The sequence below is a fragment of the Pocillopora damicornis genome, chromosome 5 (assembly GCF_964200805.1).
Source record: "Pocillopora damicornis chromosome 5, jaPocDami1.2, whole genome shotgun sequence".
In the NCBI taxonomy this organism is placed as follows: Eukaryota; Metazoa; Cnidaria; class Anthozoa; order Scleractinia; family Pocilloporidae; genus Pocillopora; species Pocillopora damicornis.
This window is the reverse complement of record NC_142674.1, coordinates 9,443,131-9,462,484: the sequence shown is the minus strand read 5'-3', so window position 1 is coordinate 9,462,484 and position 19,354 is coordinate 9,443,131. Positions and strand designations below refer to the sequence as shown.

At 40.6% G+C, this 19,354-nt stretch overlaps 1 pseudogene; it reads left to right on the top strand.

Annotated features, from left to right (window-relative positions):
• Window positions 1–8,135: 8,135 nt before the first annotated feature.
• On the top strand, window positions 8,136–11,469 carry LOC149045058 (uncharacterized; annotated as a pseudogene).
• Window positions 11,470–19,354: the final 7,885 nt, after the last annotated feature.

The following is a 19,354-nucleotide window of genomic DNA, read 5'->3' as shown; positions in this document are numbered from 1 at the left end:
AAATATTGAAGAATACGACGCTTTATCGTCAGTCACACAGGTCACGGTCTCTTGATTCGCTGGAAACGAGCAGAAAAATAGAAGACTCTCGCTACGATTCTGACGTGTCATGGGCTCATCTGGTTTGGGACGATGATATGTATTGCCCTAGGGGTGTTGTCAATTAATCAGATCGACCGAAATCAGGTCGACAACTTACGAACCAGCCAAACATTTCGTTAACAGCGCCATCGATGAAAATGTCATTACACTCCAACAAAAGACCCGCTTTTCTGTTCAAATCTGCCAGAAACTGGCTCAAACGCACTTCCTATTCCATGAGTAAACTGTAAAATACGCTTTAACAAGAATAAGCGGAAGTCACATTGTAAACTTCGGATACTGATATAAGATGCCGCTGATATGTCGTGGGCTCATCTGGTTTAGGACGATGTTATATAGTGCTTTCCGATGTAGCAACTCCCCGAGGAAAAAGGCTGATTGGAATCCAGTCTTCACGGCTCACTGAACTCAAATAGAAACCACGTGACAAGCACTTCTCTCTCGTGGACAAATAAATAAAGAAATAAAGAAATAAATTTCGCGGGCCTTGACTAAGTGTGGGAAATCCCATACAAAAACATCTGTCATCTGTTCTGGTTTCTAATGGTTATCCTTTTTCTTTCTTGCAGAAAGTTACAAGACCGGAAAACTAAACAACAGTGCCGAGCCCGCCAACGAGTTTAAAGCTACTGCGGTTTTACCTTATGTCAAAGGTCTGTCCGAACAGCTTCGCCGTTACCTACAACAACAAGGCGAACGCACTGTTTTCAAGTCGGACACTACAATAAATAATAATAATAACCTTTATTTATTACCTTTAGCGATAAGAATTACGGTAATATTACAATAAAAATTCAAAACACTACATATTATATAATGATATACATATCAAATCAAGTTAAGTTTAGCACCTCTAGGAACAAATGATTGTTTGTGCCTAACAGTGCGTGATACAGGTATTCTGAGGTGCGCTGGGTTAGTCTTACAAGATCTTAGATTATGGCCATGATCCACTGGCTTTTCTAAAAAACGTTTACAAGGATGTGCTTCAGAGATTCTAGGATACGTTTAAATTCTTTCCTCGTCAAATTCTGACGCCTAGTTACAAGTGACTCAACAGTATCCCTAGGGAGACCAATGACATTTAGACATCTATTCTGCACTCTCTGTAGATCTTCTTCGAGGTAAATGGGCAGCCCTCCCCAGACAGGCGAGGCATATTCTAAAACAGGTCTAATCTTAGTGATGTAAGTTGTAAGACCAGTGTCCCTGGGGAGATGGGCTCTTCTAAAGACCCTAAGATAGTGGATCCGTTTACACGCTTTGCTGACAATACTTGAGACATGTATATTCCACTTGAGATCGTTCTGTACATATACACCCAGTAGTTTAAACTCTGAAACCCTCTCCAGTTCGGTAGGCCCGATATTAATAGGAGCAGGAATTGGACTGGACTTTTTGGAAGGTGATCCACACATCTTTGGTCTTTTTACCATTCAGCTCCATTTTATTCTGCACAGCCCATCTTTCCGAGTGAGTCACAGCATCCTGCATTTGACTGAGAGATTCCTTAAAAACAAGTTCGTATAGGGTGCAGTCATCAGCGTACTTGCAAGTGGATACAGGTATTCCCCTGGGGATGCAGTTCTCAATATCGTTGACATGCGCATTAAAAAGTGTAGGAGAAATGACACCGGGTACACCAGCAATCACCTCACCATGTCTGGAGAGGACTCACGGGAGCTTAACCTGCTGTGTTCTGCCTGATAGGTAGCTCTGTGTCCATTTCCAAAAGCTCATGGTGATGCCCATGCCAGCGAGTTTAGTCAACAGAACGCCATGAGCCACCAGATCGAAGGCTTTTCGGAAGTCTACAAAGACCACTGTAGCGTTATACCAGTCTTGTGTGATGCTGGCAAGCGCAGTCATCAGATCAGTCAGCAGATCTTTCCGCCGTAAAAGCGTGTTGGGAAGCATTAAGACTTAGGTCCTTTAGGTTTAGCTTAAGCTGGATCCTCTCCAGTACCTTGGCGACTTGTGGCAAAACTGAAAACTGCCTAAAGTCATTGTTTATATCCGTCGGATTATCAACCTTGGGTACCGGGCTGACTAAAGCATGCTTATAACCAGTAGGATACTTGGACTGTACTAGACTGGCACAAATAATATCGTGTACAACAGGTGCCAGTTCTTCGTGAAACCGTTTAAGAAGCCACGCAGGCACACCGTCAACACTTGTTGCTTTCCTCGGATTCACATGTTTGAGTATGGCTTTGACTTGCCCAATGTTTGGAACAGGCGGAGGTCTGTCGTCCAATTCATTGGCAACCTTGCTGACTGACAGTGCGGTGGGCTCTCGGTCCTTCCAAGGAGCAACAAAAGCATCAAGTAGAAGGTCGCTGTTTTCTGTAGTTCAGCCTTGTTAGGCGCAGTTGAGGTTATTGATAACTGCTGGGCACCACAGAGCGAGTAGATATATTTAAACCACTTGCTTGGATTCGTTTAACGGAGATCGCAGGCCTTCCTCTCATAAAATTTACGCTTAGCACTAGATATAAGGGCTGCTACCATTCTAGGATGCAAACGCACGTGACGCAGGGGAGTACAGGTGTCAAGAGAATCAATTAGTAAGCTATTGAATGCCTCAACTTTTTCATCAACATCAGATGCTTCGTAAACAGCACTCCAGCTTTCCAAATTAAGTTTAAGCCCCAAAGAACGTAGATTATCAGGCTTAAATGTCCTTACAGATCTAGATATTGCTTTCCCATGCCGCTGCTGGTTTAAAGGAGAGAATAGGATGCACTGATGATCAGATCGACCAAGCGGTGGTAGAAGTTGTGCTTCACAATATAGCTCACCCATTTTCGAAAGAAATTGACCTAGAATATTCTGTCCACGAGTAAGCATTTTGACCAATTTGCGTAAGCTGAATCTTTGACACAGTTGACCCGGGTTGAGGTGGTTAAAGTCCCCGGTAATTATTATACCCACCGAAGGTCTCTCTATCAGCAAGTTGTCTAAGCGCTCAGTGATGTGATCAATCAATTCTCTCTCCCCGGTACACGTTTTCCCTGGCGGAAAATATAAAGCAGCCGTAATTATGCAACTGAAAGGTCTTGAAATCCGAGGTGGCGTATGAAGTAACCACAGAACCTCTTTGTCACTGGCTTCGATATTCTCTAGGCGTATAGTTGGAATAGAGCTGTGGACATAAGCCAACACACCGCCGCCTGGAGTAGGTCTGTCTTTGCGAAACACATTAAAAGACTGGCCAATGCTAATAGCAGTTGATGGTACACTGTCCGTCAGACAGGACTCGGTTACAATTGCCACGGTCGCATTGTTCATTTCGACGACTCCGTGCAACTCGTCAACTTTATTTGAGACATGACAGGCATTAGTTATTAAGAACTTAGGTACCTTGGAGGTAATCCTAGTCCCTGTAGGGATGTTTATACAGTTCGTCGCTAAATGCCCAGCTCCATATTTGGCTGATTGTACGCGCTGATGGGTAGTGAGACAGGCATTAGTTATTAAGAACTTAGGTACCTTGGAGGTAATCCTAGTCCCTGTAGGGATGTTTATACAGTTCGTCGCTAAATGCCCAGCTCCATATTTGGCTGATTGTACGCGCTGATGGGTAGTGATGAACGTGTTAATACGTTGCGAAGACAACATGGCAGCTCGTTGTTTTACTCTTGCCCCGGCTCGAACTCCTCTCGTAACCCTAAGGATATTGATGGACGTCAAAGTATTCTATAGAGTTGATTCAATACGAGGGCGCCCATTGGGTCTTAGCGACAAGAGGAAAACAGACGAATAAATTCGCTTCGTCAGGGCAGCCATCTTGGAAGTTGTCGCAGTCACAGGTATCGATATTCAAGCTGGCACAACTTCTCGACGATAGAAAGAAGAGAGATCAGGATGAAAACCTCACTGAAGACTTGAGAATACTTGGGAGGAACACAGCGTTTGAGATGAGCAGAAAAAAGTGAGATAATTTCGCAGCTTGAAAATAGACGTGCAGCCATAGCCGGCGCTATTCCGTATATACGTTAAGATCTCAGTTAGTACGACCAAAAGACGCTGTCGACCCAGCTAAACAAGATGGCGTAGTTTACAGGATTCCTTGTGAATGCGGCAAGGTATACATCAGAGAGACTGGAAGACCTATGCAAGACAGAATTAAGGAGCACGATCGAGACATTCGACTCGCCTGTACCGAGACCTCCGCCGTTTCAGAGCATGCCCACAACACCGGATACAAGCCACTCTGGAACGAAGTAAAGTTTATTGATCGTGACCCTTATTATTACATGCGCAGGGTTAAAGAGGCAATTCATATAAGACTTCACCCTAACAACATCAACAGGGATAGTAGAATAGAAATTCCAGAAGTGTGGATGCCCACGATCGAAAAACAAAACAACAGGAGAGCCGTGCGACAGCGGACCGCCGAGGGAGCAAATCACCGAGTGAACAGCAAGGATCGAAATGCACCAATCAGAGCTGTTGAAAAACAAATAATTACAGCAGAGCATAATGCTTAATAAGATCACGCATGACCAGTCGACCTCATCGCCTGAAGAAGACTAGAAGTATGCAGTCGAAACGTCGCGATCTACATCACACGTGACTACATCGAGAGAAAAACGAAAAACTCAGCTCTTATTGTCATTCACCACGATGAATAACCACAATCTTTTCTACAAAGTTATCAATATGTTTCTATTTATTGTAAAAGGTATGCGTGGTGGAATCAGTAATATTGCGAACAGATATGGAAAAACTAGGGATAAATATATGAAAAACTATTACAAAGATGATCCATCAAAGTATGTTATGTATCTAGATGCCAATAGCTTATGCGGATATGTTATGTTACGATTAAGTGGATGAGTAAATAACGATTGATAACCTTAATCTGTATAAATACAAGAAAGTTAGTGAGAAGGGTTTGATTCTCGTAGTTAATCTTGAATACCCCAAAGAATTACATAATTTGCATAATGATTACCGACTAGCTGCTGAAAAGATTACTGTCAGTAATGAAATGCTATTAAAATATTGTCAAGAAATTAAAGAAAATGAAGTGTAATATCAGCATTGAACAGGTTAAAAACTTATTCCAACATTATCTGAAAAACAAAAATATGAGCTTTACCATAGCAACCTGCAACTGAATCTAAATCTTGGTCATAAAATAAAGAAGATCCATAAAGTGTTGAAATTTAATCAATCTCCATTGTTAAAGCAACATATTGACTTTAATACAAAAAAGAGAACACTAGCCAAAAACTCATTTGAAGAGGATTTTTTCAAATTTATGAATAATAGTGTATTTGGCTAGACCATGAAGAATACCAGAAAGTGTGTAGATATTGAATTGATAACAGATGCTAACAATCTTGTGAAATATACAACAAAACCAACTTTTGTAGGCAGTAAAATATTCAACAACAATCTGGTTGCAGTTAGTAAAATTAAAGAAACACTAACTCTCAAAAGGCCAGCATATGGTAAGATGTGTATTCCGGATCTTAGCAAGACATTGATGTGTGATTCTCACTGCAACTATGGCAAAGATAAGTGAAACCTAGCCTATCCTCCATATCATTTGAGAGGAATGAAAATTCCTCCACAGGCAAGCAGAGTCCCTCAAAATCTACAACTGTTGAGAATCTTCTATCCATTAATATTTGGGCACAATTTTATTATCCTCGAGTTGTTGCTCTGTTGCAAGAGAAGCTACAACAGCTACTGTGAATTCCACATATCTCATGATTTTAGAACTCGGATCAGAAGTCACTGACTCTTTGATCACCTTCTTTATGATCCATCCATATCCAGCTGTGATTCAGTTTTACTTGTGGCATCGGTTACTGTTTTCATGAGTTTCTTATCAGAAATTTATTAGTTAAGACGGTAATTTTCGATCCATTGGTCTTACTCCTGTTGTCAGTCTTCGACTGACGGGAACATTGGGAAGCTCTTCAGCGCTTCCAGTGCGCCAAAGATGCACACGATCAGTCTCAGAGTTACTACAAAGCGTTTTGGTGTTTATTGGAGGTTTTTTTTAAAGAGAGCCATCAGCTCTCTTCTTCCGAGATATAGTCCAACCTTGAGTGAATATGAACGACGTCTCGATTTCTTCTCAGTGAGCCACTCACGTTGATCAGACACTAAACTGTCACCTGAGTTTACATCTGAGCTCTACTTCTTTTCCTCTCCCACTCTTTTGTTATATCCTTCACGTTTTTGCCAGCTTGAACCCTTCCGGGGTCTTTCTTTGGTTTTGCTCCATTCCTATCTGCTGAGGTCACCTGTTGAGCACCAGGGGCATTGATGCTTATTCGGTCGTGAGCTCTTCATTATTCATTTTAAACTTTGATGGATAATTTTTAAGTTTTGAAAAAAGTTTTTACACAAGTTTTTAGTAAAGTTATGATTCAAGTTCTTATCAAGTTCTTATTCAAGGACTTGTCAAGCTCTCATCAAGTTCTTCTTTCTCTTCAGGAGGAGGATGTGTCTGATCATATCTAACATTCTTGACAGTGTGAAGAGCAGCATAAATTAAAAGATTAATTTATTTCCGTATCGCTCTAAGAATCTTTTTTGACCCTTAGACCAAGATCGAGATCTCGTTTGAGGTTTTTGTGGTGAACTACCTAAATGTCCTTGTGATCCTTCAATGATCTTAATCAGCCATTTTAAGTACTCTTGTGATGCAACACTTGAATCGCTCATCATCATCTTTATTTCTCAGGTACATTATCGCCCTCTTAGTTTATACTCTGTGAAACATGTATCAAGTGACATTACTCTCTAGAAACCACCAATTACTTCTATTTTTGTTGAAGTCCTGAATCAGCTCTCTAAGCGTCTCCTAGAGGATGTTAAGGGACTCCTCTTTCATCATTCGCCTAAATTTTATCAAATAATTTGATGTGGACATGTGAGAACTAAACTTGACTGATCCATCCTCGTTTTTTCTCACCATCTTACAAGAGAGAAACATCTTAGCCTTAGTCTGACGACTTTTTTCTCAGGAGTCGCGAGAATTCACGTTTAGCTTTTTCCATGGACTCTTAGAGACCTTATCTTTAAAACTACTTCGCACTCTAAGCGCCAGCTGATTCGAGAGCCATAATTTGAGGACGTTTTCACATAAAAACCTCTCACTTCATTTATTCCGTTTACAAGTGAATCTTTTTGTTACATTTACAGAGTACTGCGTTTCTTCTTATTATTATTTTTAAGGTTATGGTTAATCACTCTAAGCTTCTTAATGAATCATTCGATCTTTCCCTTTCTCTCTTCAAGAAAGTGTTGGTTTCGTTCTCAGCAATGGGATTGGTTTTTCCAAAAGATCAATCAATTAAGTCTTTCATTGTTTTGAGTAAATTCTCTGTCCACGACATTTTGCTCCCGCTATCAATTGAACTATTGTCGCCCTCTCCATTTTATGTAACGAAAAAGATAAACTTTTCTCAAGTGAGGAAAGCTTCATCATCTTTCAAATTTATAATCATTTTCATTGACAGTGTTTTATAATCATTTTCATCGACAGTGTTTTTACCATCTTTAATCGTCTTGGCAAGTTTGCTACCATTAACACACACAAAATGGATAACTTATTCACGTGCCTTGAACTCAAGTCTCAGCACCACTGGTTAATGTGTATGGCTTTGGTTTGGATTTTTCATCCACGGTCTCCAGCTGAAGTGCTTCACTCGATTCTCTTCGTGAGGCATGAGAATTTTTTTAATAGTAGAGCTGAACGAGGAGGATATTCCTGGAGCAAAATTATCAAAATCGGCCAAAAGCTAAGGGTTGTTCCTACCTTTGAAATAACTACAGATCTAACAGATTGATTTGTGCGTAAAGAATGCTAAAGGTTTGTAAAGGACAGTGAGCAAAGATGCCTAAAGAATATTAAAGACGGGTAAAGCGTTAAAAGCGAAAAGCGTTCCGGAAAGAATTTCCAACCATAATAAAGGGAAAGGAGTGTGGCCAAAAGGTGAAAGAGGACTGGGTAAAAGGGGATCTGAGGTGATCTTACGCTGTTTTTCTGTTTTCTGTTTACTATTATGGTCTATACAGATGTTGAATTTGGACAGCTAACGGATGGCCACCTAACTGCGTTTCTTCATCATTCAGTTGTAGGTAGAACGTGTAGAGAGAGACTGAAGGAGATGATCGATACTGAAGTGCAAGAAAGAATGACGTTGGTCAGTATTATTCACAATGTAACTAAGTGATGCGAGTCATCTCGACTTTCAAAGTTAAAATTGGTTCTCGTTAATTGCTGGATTGATCAGCTGTTTTTCGATTGTATGTAGAGCAATGGGAAATCACGTGACACACATGCGTCATCCGTAAGGGATATGATTGTTCGGCATCCATTTGTTTGTTTTATTTTTAGATGTCACACATTCGTAATAAGATCTTTAGTAATCCATCTCTAGTGAAAGATGACTAAATATAATTATATTTATCGCATAGATCATTCCGAACGAGTACATGTCTGGGTATGGGACGGATAAGATAAATATAAAAGTCTAATCTTCGAAAATCTGCTGCTCGTTATTTTTTTTTTATACAGAACCTCATAAACAAAATAAGCTACTACTAAATCCAAATTGTTTTTTTATTGGAAGTATTGTTTTATTTATTTATTTATTTTTTATTAGTTATCACTGTCAAAAGATGGATCCCTAATCTGTCCAGATATGGATACAACATTACGCGGCACCATGTGTTACTCCATGGTAGAGGCTCAACTGTTCCTTTAAGTAACAACACAAGAATGAAAGTCTCACCACTGAAGCTTGACCACTTCTCAACATTTATTACCAGTGCGTATGTAACGCAAGATTTTCCATTCGGCGAGAAAAGCTTGAAGTTATCCTCAAACACCGAGACAAAGATCCCAGGACCACGATCCCAGAGCAGATTGTCCAACAGTACCAGATTTACTGTTATGAGACTAGGTTTGTTTCAATGAGCCACAGTACACTGTGTGGGATTCTTAAAGTTTGTTCGGCCTCTGTGCGCGTCTTTGCCAGGACTCAATTACGCGTCAGCAGAGGGAGCAAAGGCCTTTGAAGAGTTGGCAGATGTCATTGACAAACTGGGGGACAACCATAGCAAAGGGCTCTCCTGGGCAAAAGACCAAAATGAGAACTGAAGCTGGCAAAACGCTATTTTAAGCGTGACCTTAAGCTAGGTGTACGTAAGTTTAAAACAGAATAAAAGTTCTTTTGTGAGCTTATTATTAGATTTAGATGAAATCAGATATAACTGAATTGAAAAATGACTTATTGCGCTGTTATGTATCAAAAGTACGTGTACATAAATCCTAGGTGGAAAATTTCTTAGAATAAATTGTGCTATTACTTTTCAGTTGCAGGTGCATGTATTACCAAGTTGCAGACCATTGTCGGGCCTTCGCCCTTAGCTATCAGGGAGACACGGATTATGTTAGTGCCTGTAGTCATGATCACGACCTTACATGTGATCGATGCGACTTATTAACAAATGTTGTCTGCGCAATTGAGTTAGCTCTGGAAAATATCGATATTTCAAGTGACGAGAAAGGTGAGATGAAATGTTTTATATTCTCTGGCTAAGAAAAGAATTGAACCATGGAAAGCTCAATTGCTCCGATCGATCAATCAAGATGTGGCGAGACTGGATGCCATCAACAATTTGGACGCTCATTCTGTACTTTAAGTCATGGATTGGGCTATGAAATACCTCCGAAGTAAATATCGCGAGAGTCAAGGCGATTGGTTTGGAAAGAGAGGAACTTCTTGGCATATAGCCACTGCTATGAGAAAGTCCGAAGGTCAACTATAAATGATGACGTTTGTGCATATTTTTCAAAGCTGTAATCAAGACAGTGTCACAGTTTTGGCTATTGTAGATGACGTCCTGAAACAGCTCAAAGCAACAATGCCTGAATTACATCGCGTGCACTTCAGATAGGATAATGCTGGATGCTACCACAGTGCGTCCACATTACTGGTAATTGAGCAAGTAGCAAAGAAGTATGACATCAGCATCACAGTGGACTTCTCAGATCCACAAGGGGGCAAAGGTTCGTGTGACCGCAAAGCAACCACCATCAAAAGCCATATGAGGAGATTCCTAAACTCTGGTCATGATATCGAGACTGCCGAGCAAATGAAGAGTGCCATGGAGTCCTCTGGTTGTGTACCTGGAGTAAGAGTCATGCTATGCAGTTCACAAGATATTCCCAAGCCCGTAGCTGTAAAGTGGGAAGGTGTGAGCTTTATCAATAATATTGAATATGGCAGCGACGGAATGAGAGTCAGGAGATCATATGCAGTTGGCCCTGGTAAAGTTCTACCATGGAATCACTTCAATCGCCCAGAACGCTACTCCGCATCAGTGCTTAACCTACTTGGGGATGCTACTTCTCCAAAAGCTATGTTTACTGCACTCACACCAACGCAAAAATTGGCAAAAACGCAGCAAGAGCAATTCGCATTGAGTCAGGCGGAAGCTGTAGATCAATCGGATGACGAAGAAACAGAGTGCCACGATAAACTGTTTTCATGTCCTGAAGAGGGACGTGTAAAATCCTTTCGTAGATTTTCGTCTCTCCAATACCATCTTGATGCTGGATGACACTGCTACGCTTTAGAGCATGAAACGTATGCCGAAAAGCTAGAACAGGGTGTTGCCACAGTTTAAGCCCCTATTGATGATACTGGAACACCTCAGTCATTGGATTTCTCTTCGCCATTGCAGATGGGCTGGGCGTTGAAATCATCCAGAACTCAAAGGACTCGGGGGACGGAAAGCCAGAAACAATATCTCACTGCTGTCTTTCAAACCGGCGAACAGACTGGGCACAAAGCTGTTCCCAATAATGTCTCTAAGTTAATGAGAAAGGTTAGAAACGCAGATGGCTCCTTTACTTTCGATGCTTTAAGCTATCTTACTTCACAGCAAGTAGCACGCTTCTTTTCACGCCTTGTTGCAAAGAAAGTTGTTCCAGTTCAATATGAAGAGGATGAAGATGAATATGAGGGAGAGACTGAAAGAATGCAAGAACAAAGTATTCAATATTTAAGCACTAAAGTCATGATAGAAATATCCCTTCAACATCCAATCATGTATGATACACATAACATTTGTGAATTAGTTGCATGCTCGAAACTCTCAAAGTCCCTTGAACAGATGTTGCAGAACATCTGCAATTATTATCAGCTTGACATTTCGTCAATAAACATTAAACGGAAGAAGCCCTGTATAGACCTCTTGGCGACTTTAGTTGACAGCTGCAGCTGCAAAACTCTACTTAAAAGTGAGAAATCAAGGAAGAGAAAACCAGTTCAAAAGTGCCTCATGTCGACCGAATCAGGGGCAAGATGTCGTAGCAAGCAACAATGATTGTGTTTACTACTGAACGTACAGAAATAATGGTCTAAACGTAAGATGAAAATGGCTATTTAGTAACATATAAATAAAACGTATTAATTCCTATTGACCCACCTAGATTGTTCGCATTGTCGGGATCGGCTGCTTTCGTTCGAGTGGCCGCCATGTTGATTTCATACGCCGAGCCAAAGCTTGGGAGAGTACAAATTGCCTGTGGGGAGGGCCGTTTCCTCCCGCCTCCCCAACCCCCCATTCCACAGGCGATTTGTATTCTTGCTATATGAAATCAATATGGCGCCGAACGAAAGCGATAGATCCCAACAATTACACGGAAAAATAGGGGACGGTGAACTGTCTATGGCCCAACCATCCGTCATGATAAGTACGCCGGCTGCTGTATTTAAAGAATACCCAACAGTCGAGAAGAACTGGATCCCATACACTTGTCAGAAGGAAGAGCTACCGTCCTGTATAAAGCCGACCCATCAGTAAACAACTAAGTTCCGCTGGTGATATAACTGTCGCCGATTAGTTGAGAATCGGCGGAGCACCCTATCTCTGCTAGAGACCCCGCGCGCCAATTAACACAAGCGGCCTCTGTGTAGTTTAGGGTTTTAAACGGTAGTTGCGTCTGTTAACAGTGGTTAATAGTACCACTCCCTTTTACAAGCCCCACCTATTGGCCACGATACATAGCATCCTTGCCTCACATAAGCCACAGATCCCCACCACTGCGTTTTGTAGCATGGTGCTGTAAAAATGTGCAAAAGGTTCTCTTTCATGCTATTAGGGTATTCCTTGAAATTTTAGTGGAAAGGAAAACACCCCTAATAAGTACGAAGGGCAGAGAGCGCCAAAAGAATAATTCCCTGCAATAAATAAATGTATTTTACTGTTTGTCACCAGACGAAGATGACACTGTTACAAAAGTGTTTACAGGATAAAATATTTTGTAGGTTCCAAGAGTTCAATTCTGATAGTGCTTATTATATGGAGTTTTGCCCTTCACCTACCCCCTAAAGTTCTTTTGTCACCGGTATTGCATGACAACCCAAATACTCAAAGGGCGTACATTTTTGTAGTCAACTCAGGTTAGCATTTAATTAGACTGTCAGATGTAATCTTTTACTGCATTGTAAACTGAGCAATACTCCCAGTGAACTGAACCGTTGAATAAGATGCCACAGTGAAGAAAGATATCGAACGTTTGACAACAAGATGGTGTTCGACAGGGTTGGTGGTTTCATCGGACGTTATCATTTATACAGACCTAAATACGACGAACGATAAGAGAATCTCACTAAAATGGTCTCTGGATCGGTCGTCTGCGGCAAATGAGGCTAGAGCATTTGGAAATATGTTGCTATGTACATTTTTCGGCCTCATATGGGTTGAAACATGTTAAATTATTTGGGACTCGCGACTGGAATGTTGACCGCAAAAGGTCAAGTAACTGCATTTTAATGGACTTTGAAAAGCTTTTGTATCGCTCTCAATCATTTGCTCAAACAAATTTTTACAGTTATATTGAGAACATCTTTCGAAATTCAGTCACCAAAAGCTTAATCCATTTGAAGGTCTAGCACATGGTGAAAATTAATTTTATTCACGAAGTATTTTTACTGAAGAGAAATGCATGCTTTCGAAATTAAATTATCTTAAGCGCAAAGAAGAGCGCAATGTTCACAAAAATCATTTTGTGAGGTCTGAGCTGGCCGCCATATCTCCAAAAATAGAAGCCAACACACACATGTCAAAGGAGCCGATGGATGAGCCCGCGCAGTCGGTAAGCCATGTGAATATTCCTTCTAATGATTCACCTCAAAGTCAAGCGCATGATGTAGGCTCTCAAGTTAAAACTCCTGAAGTTAGTCTTAAAGAAATTCAATGGAGATATTTCTAGGTGGTGTTCATTCTGGGACACATTTGAGGCAGAAATACATAAGAACTCTAAGCTAGTGACTGTTGACAAGTTTTATTATCTCAACTCTCTCCAGGAGAAAACCGCTTCCGAGGCAATTGCAAGTCTTGCCATTACAAATGCAGCTTATGAAGAGGCCACTGCTATTCTGAAAACCATATTTGACAACAAACAGATGATTGTAAACAGACATATGGATGACTTCATTAACATGGCACATGTTTATTCTAGTTATGACCTAAGGGGCTTGAGACAGCTCTATGACTTAGTTGAGGTTTATGTTCAGGCTCTTAAGGCTCTTGGAGTACCATCAGAATTCTATGGTAGCTTGCTTTCATCTGTTTTGATGAACAAGGTACCACAAGAAGTACGTTTGATCATTAGTAGAGAGGTCAGGGGAAGAGGCTGGGAATTAGACCCCCTTTTGGCAGTTATGCATCAAGAACTGGAAGCAAGGGAGAGAGCCACGCAGGGAAATCACAATCCACGGCCAGACCCACCATTCCGAAGGAACAAACCGCATTGAAAAGGCCCACTCTCTGCCTATTCACTGTTTTCTAAGTCAAATAACCAGCCAGCTCGTACCTATTGCAAGCAGCCTTCTTCAGCTAATAGCTGTGAGACCATTTCTAATGCACAAGCCCAAAGAGATATTGTTAAGAAGACCGCAAGATGTTGTGTGCCTCAGGAAGGACCATCTGAGCCGAGAATGCAAATCTAACAAGAAATGTTTCACTTATGGTGGCCCTCGTCATGTCAGCATCTGTGAGAGCAACCTGCTGAAAACTGGAACAAGGGAACAATGTGCGAAACCCGAGAAAAGGGAGAATGTACACCCAGAAGATCAGCCAAAGTCCGATCACTCCCAAGTAACCATGTTCATTAGTTCTGCAAGACCAGTCCCTCTGCAGACAGCTCAAGCCATTATCTATAAATCGGGATCTAAAGACAAAGGTGTGAAGGCTATAATAATTCTTGACAATGGGAGTCAGAGATCATATATCAAAAACCGTTTGAAGGATGAGCTAAGTTTACCAGCTGAATATCAAAAGACAATGCTTATCAAAACATTTGGGTCACAAGACAAGAAGTTGCAGACTTGTGATGCTGTTTGCATTGGTGTTAAACTACCTAATGGAACAGATATGAAGATGTTACCTTATTCTGTTCCACTCATCTGTTAACCACTAACTGGTCAGTCAGTAGCCCTGGCAAGGAACATATACAAGCACCTAAATGGAACTCACCTTGCCGATTACTCAACAGGAGCAGAGCCAGCAGAAGTGGACATCAATACCGGCAAATCGTCACAGGAGAAGTGAGAATAGGAGAAAGTGGTCCAACAGCTTTACATACAAGGTTGAGTTGGGTTTTATGTGGACCCAATAGAGAGCTCAACGTGTGAGTGTGACTCATCTGTAAACTTGGTTTCCAGCATCCATGTCCCAAGATGTGCTACCAAACCGTCCCAACCTCTGAACAGTGACCTTACTGGAGAGTTCGAACGCTTCTGTGACCTGGAGTCATTGCGAATATCGAGTCTTGAACGATCAGATCATAGTCACTTCATTGCCTGCATCTCCCTTCAGCTAGGAAGGTATGAAGTACATCTACCATGGAGGAACATTCACCCAGTTTTGCCAGACAACTATGAGACCAGCCACAAACGCCTGATGAGTCTGTTGAACCGCCTGAGACGAGAACCACAAGTATTGCTAGAATACGATGCCGTGATCAGAGACTAGATCGAAAAGATGATTGTGGAGAAAGTCGGTGAACCCACCTCTGGTGAAGTTGGAAGGGTTCATTGCCTGCCTCATCATGCTGTCATTAGAAGAGACAAAGAGACAAAGAGACAAAGAGACAAAAAAAACTCAGAATTGTCTATGATGCGTCCTGTAAGTCAAACCAAGTCTCCTTGGATGATTGTCTGTACACCGGGTCAGCACTTTCGCAGAATATCATGGACATCTCCCTGAGATTTTGAACACACAGAAAGGCACTGGCTGAAGACATTGAAAAGGTATTCCTGAACGTGTCAGTATCAGAAGAAGATAGAGATGTCTTGAGGTTCCTTTGGTTTGATGATGTGAAGAAAGAGTATCCTCAAGTAATTGTGCCGAAATTTGCACGAGTTGTGTTTGGCGTGTCTTCAAACCCATTTCTCCTAAATGCAACTGTAAAACGCAACGCGGAAAGATATGCAGAAGAGGACCCTGCGTTTGTTGAGGCATTTCTAGGGTAAATCTACGTGGATGATCTGAGCTCAGGAGAAGACACTGATGAAGAAACCTAGGAACTGAACATCAAATCTAAAGTGAGATTGGCAGAAGGGGGCTTCCATCTAAGAAAGTTTGTGACGAACTCTCCTGATTTGAGGAAACAAATAGATGATAATGAGAGCAAGTTGTGCAAGATTAGCCCCATCCTATCGACTGGTAAAGATATGTATGACAGCGGAATCCTCGAAGATGTGTTGGTCGGTGACAGAGCCACATTGGAATTGGTAGTTCGTGAAGAATAGTCATACACCAAGACTTCATTAGGAGACGCACAGAAGAGCGGCAAATCTGAACAAAACATTCTTGGAGTACAATGGAATTTTGTGGAAGACAATCTCGTTTTTGACCGGGAACAGTTGCTTGAATAGCCTTAGAGTGCAGACCTACCAAGAGGAACTGCTGCTGTGGCAGCAAAATTCTATGACCCAATTCGTTTCATATCACCAGTTATCGTGCGGTTCAAACTACTTTTCCAAGATCTTTGTTCGAATGTAGCCGAGTGGAATGACACCTCGGAAGGCCAATTAAGAGTGAAGTGGAACAAGCGAAAACTATTAAACAACCACCTATCGCACCCATAGAAATAGGAAATAGAGGTGGGATATCATTAAATATTTACATTAACTGAACAAGCCCAAGATTATAAAATTTATGGAAACACTCTATCAGCACAATTTAACAAATTATTAAACTATTAAAATTATCTTATCTTATTATATAGATGAGTTTTTGATCGTCCAAATATTGAAAAAGATGTGACTGACTGACTCACAATATCCGAAAACAACTTATACATGTAGGTCAAATATCTCTGGCGGAGATTATGTCTAAAGTAAAGAATATTCCATTTTGGAAGTTTCTCAACGCTTTTCTTACGATAAGGGGTTGCTGGTATGGTTATTGTGATCGATTCTGTGATTGGTGGCCTTAGCTGAGTGAGCTTAGTATAATTGGCTACTTCAACTGTCCGACTACAGGTGTCCGATTACGGCCAACTGTCTGATTACACTGTCCAATTACAGCTCTACAGAATGATTAGTGGAAAATAAAGCAGCTAATGCACCAATTACGTTTGAGGAAATTGTAATGGTTATGATTAAAGGGGGAATTCAGTGGTGTCAACTGTATTGACACACCAGGTATCAATATCAATCATGCCATTAATGTGAAAAATCTTGGAGAGTTTTTAAAAGATTACAGTGGTAAAGTTGGACCAACTGTGTGGCTTATGTGGATAAAAAACTGGTGCTGTTATGCAGAAGTATACCACGCTGCAACTTGATTGCAACACACAAAACGTTGCTCCCAACAGATATGGCAACATATAATGATGGATTTGCTAAAAGGTAGAAGATATTATAAGCATCAACTACTGCTGCTCCTATCAATGTCATCATACAGCTAAACATATTTGGTTTCTTTGACAGTTTAGCAGAAAAAAAAGTCCCAATGGTAAAGTCAACACTGATGTGACAGTAAAAAGTGATGATAATGTGATTTTCAGAGCTAATGCTGCAGCTGCGGGAAGATATGTTATCATCAGGTTTGCCTTATGGGTGCCAAACAGGATGTTCCATGCAAGGGGTGCACAAATGGTTTGGCAGAATTATTTAAAAACCACATGCCTGGTCCTATTTGAAGGAACGTGCTGAAATTAGTCACACTACAAGACAACAGACAGATAATTTTAAACTTACGTACAGTATAAGAAAACCACGTCATGTGAATGATACTTCCCCTCTGCATCTATTGGCCATTTATCATTTGACATATCTGCTACAAGTAGTATTGAGTCAATTTCCAGGGTATCAACTAATAAATCTGCAGATCATACCAGATCACTGGTTTAAATGCACAAGTACAATAATGTAACACCTAATTGTGTGATGATGGATTTAGTATTGAAGAATAGGTCAGGTGTGGCTTATGCACAAGATTTAGTCATTTGTGCCATTCATGGATGGAACCTATGAATCTTATTAAATATATGGTTGCAAGGGGCCTGCAACACATTTTCACTACAGAGCATGATACTTCTGGATCCATTAGTAAGCAATACACTGGTATATTTGGAACATTTACTGGTCGTTCGATGTCATTTGGTGTAGGTAGTGGCACTCCCGATGGTAGGCTTTTATCCTCAATTAACAATAAAAGAACATATGATTAATGTAAACGTATAATATACGAGCTTCAAAAAGAGGAGTGTTATAAACTTCAGTCATATAGATAAATCGTTGAAGAAAACCACAATAAATGAAATAACATCATTATACAAATACTATCATAAAAAGCTTTGGTTGTTTAAAAAAGCCTTTAAGAGAGGATGTCAGCATCCATCGAACAAATTTGAAATATTGTGGCAAGTCGCCCAAAATTCGTTTTCTCTCCTACTTTCATATTTTTTCTAATAATTGTGGTGTAGTTTTTTTGTGAAAATATATTTGAGTTTTCGAGAAATGACTTTTTTCGTTCGACTACTCAAATATGCAAATTTTCACCGTGAATATTACCCGAGTTGTGCGACCTCATGTGAGGAATGTACTAGACCTACGGTATTTCTGTGAACATAATCCTTTGTTTTATCATCTAAACTTAATCCCCTGTCGTTATTGAAGCTGGCAAAGAAATTTTTATTTTTTGGTGAATATTTTTGTCTGACATACTTTTCCTATGTCGAAAAGTAGCATCAAAACAAAGACAGTTTTAACAATGACCGATATGACAGAATCTACTGAGCTTCAAGCTTTTAAAAGACCAAACGATGGTTATAAAGTTACTATAAAAATTTCCTTGTGTATTTGTGTTGTTCTATCTTGAGACGAACTCAAAGTCCGGCAAAATTTACTTGATAGCGATGAAATATACATGGTGCGCCTACTTATCGCCATCGTTAACTGGCATAAATCACTGCAATTTGTAAAAAAGTCTAACATAACACTTTTATCTTGTTTATTTATGATTTTCTTAGCCATTTCGATTATTATATTACGCCTGGGCATTACTTTTTGACAGGAGCCCAGGTTTTGCGTTGTGTTTTCCCCTCCCTCATCTATATCATAAGCTAGTCACGTAATAATTGATACCGACACAAGGGAATATTTACCATGTATAACGATTTTTGTTTACGCTGAGTTGAAGATATTAAAATATGTACTTTCTTCACTAATCGTTGTTTCAGCGGCAGCGAAGCAGTTAAAAGCGGGTTGTTGCTTTAATGCTACTGAAACTTTTAGTATTCAGACGGGCGAGCAAAGTGTGATGCTCCGGGAATAAAAACGTTTAGGGGCCTTTCACTACCTGTGCAATGTAAACATGACATGCTCTCATAATTTTATGAATCCTCTGTAGGAGCGAGGGAAGCATTGAAAAAGACAGAAAAGGACATAAACACTTGTTTTTAAGAGTACCTTTTATAATTTTATAGCGGTCGTTTTCGAAATTCCAGGCGCGCACCCCCGCCCTCTTATGTAAAGGGGTCCCCCGGGGGTGTTGATACGTGCAGCACACTTGACATTTTGCAAGGACAAATTCTGATGTGATTTTTGGCCAACAGAAACAAGTTTTGTCAGCGTCTATTTGCTAGTGTGGAAGGGCCCTTTACCACCGTGTGCATAATTACGCGTCCCCCGCAAACGGCGGAAAGCCAACAAAGTTTTCAGACATTAGTTCAGAAAACTCCGCCTCGGTCTAA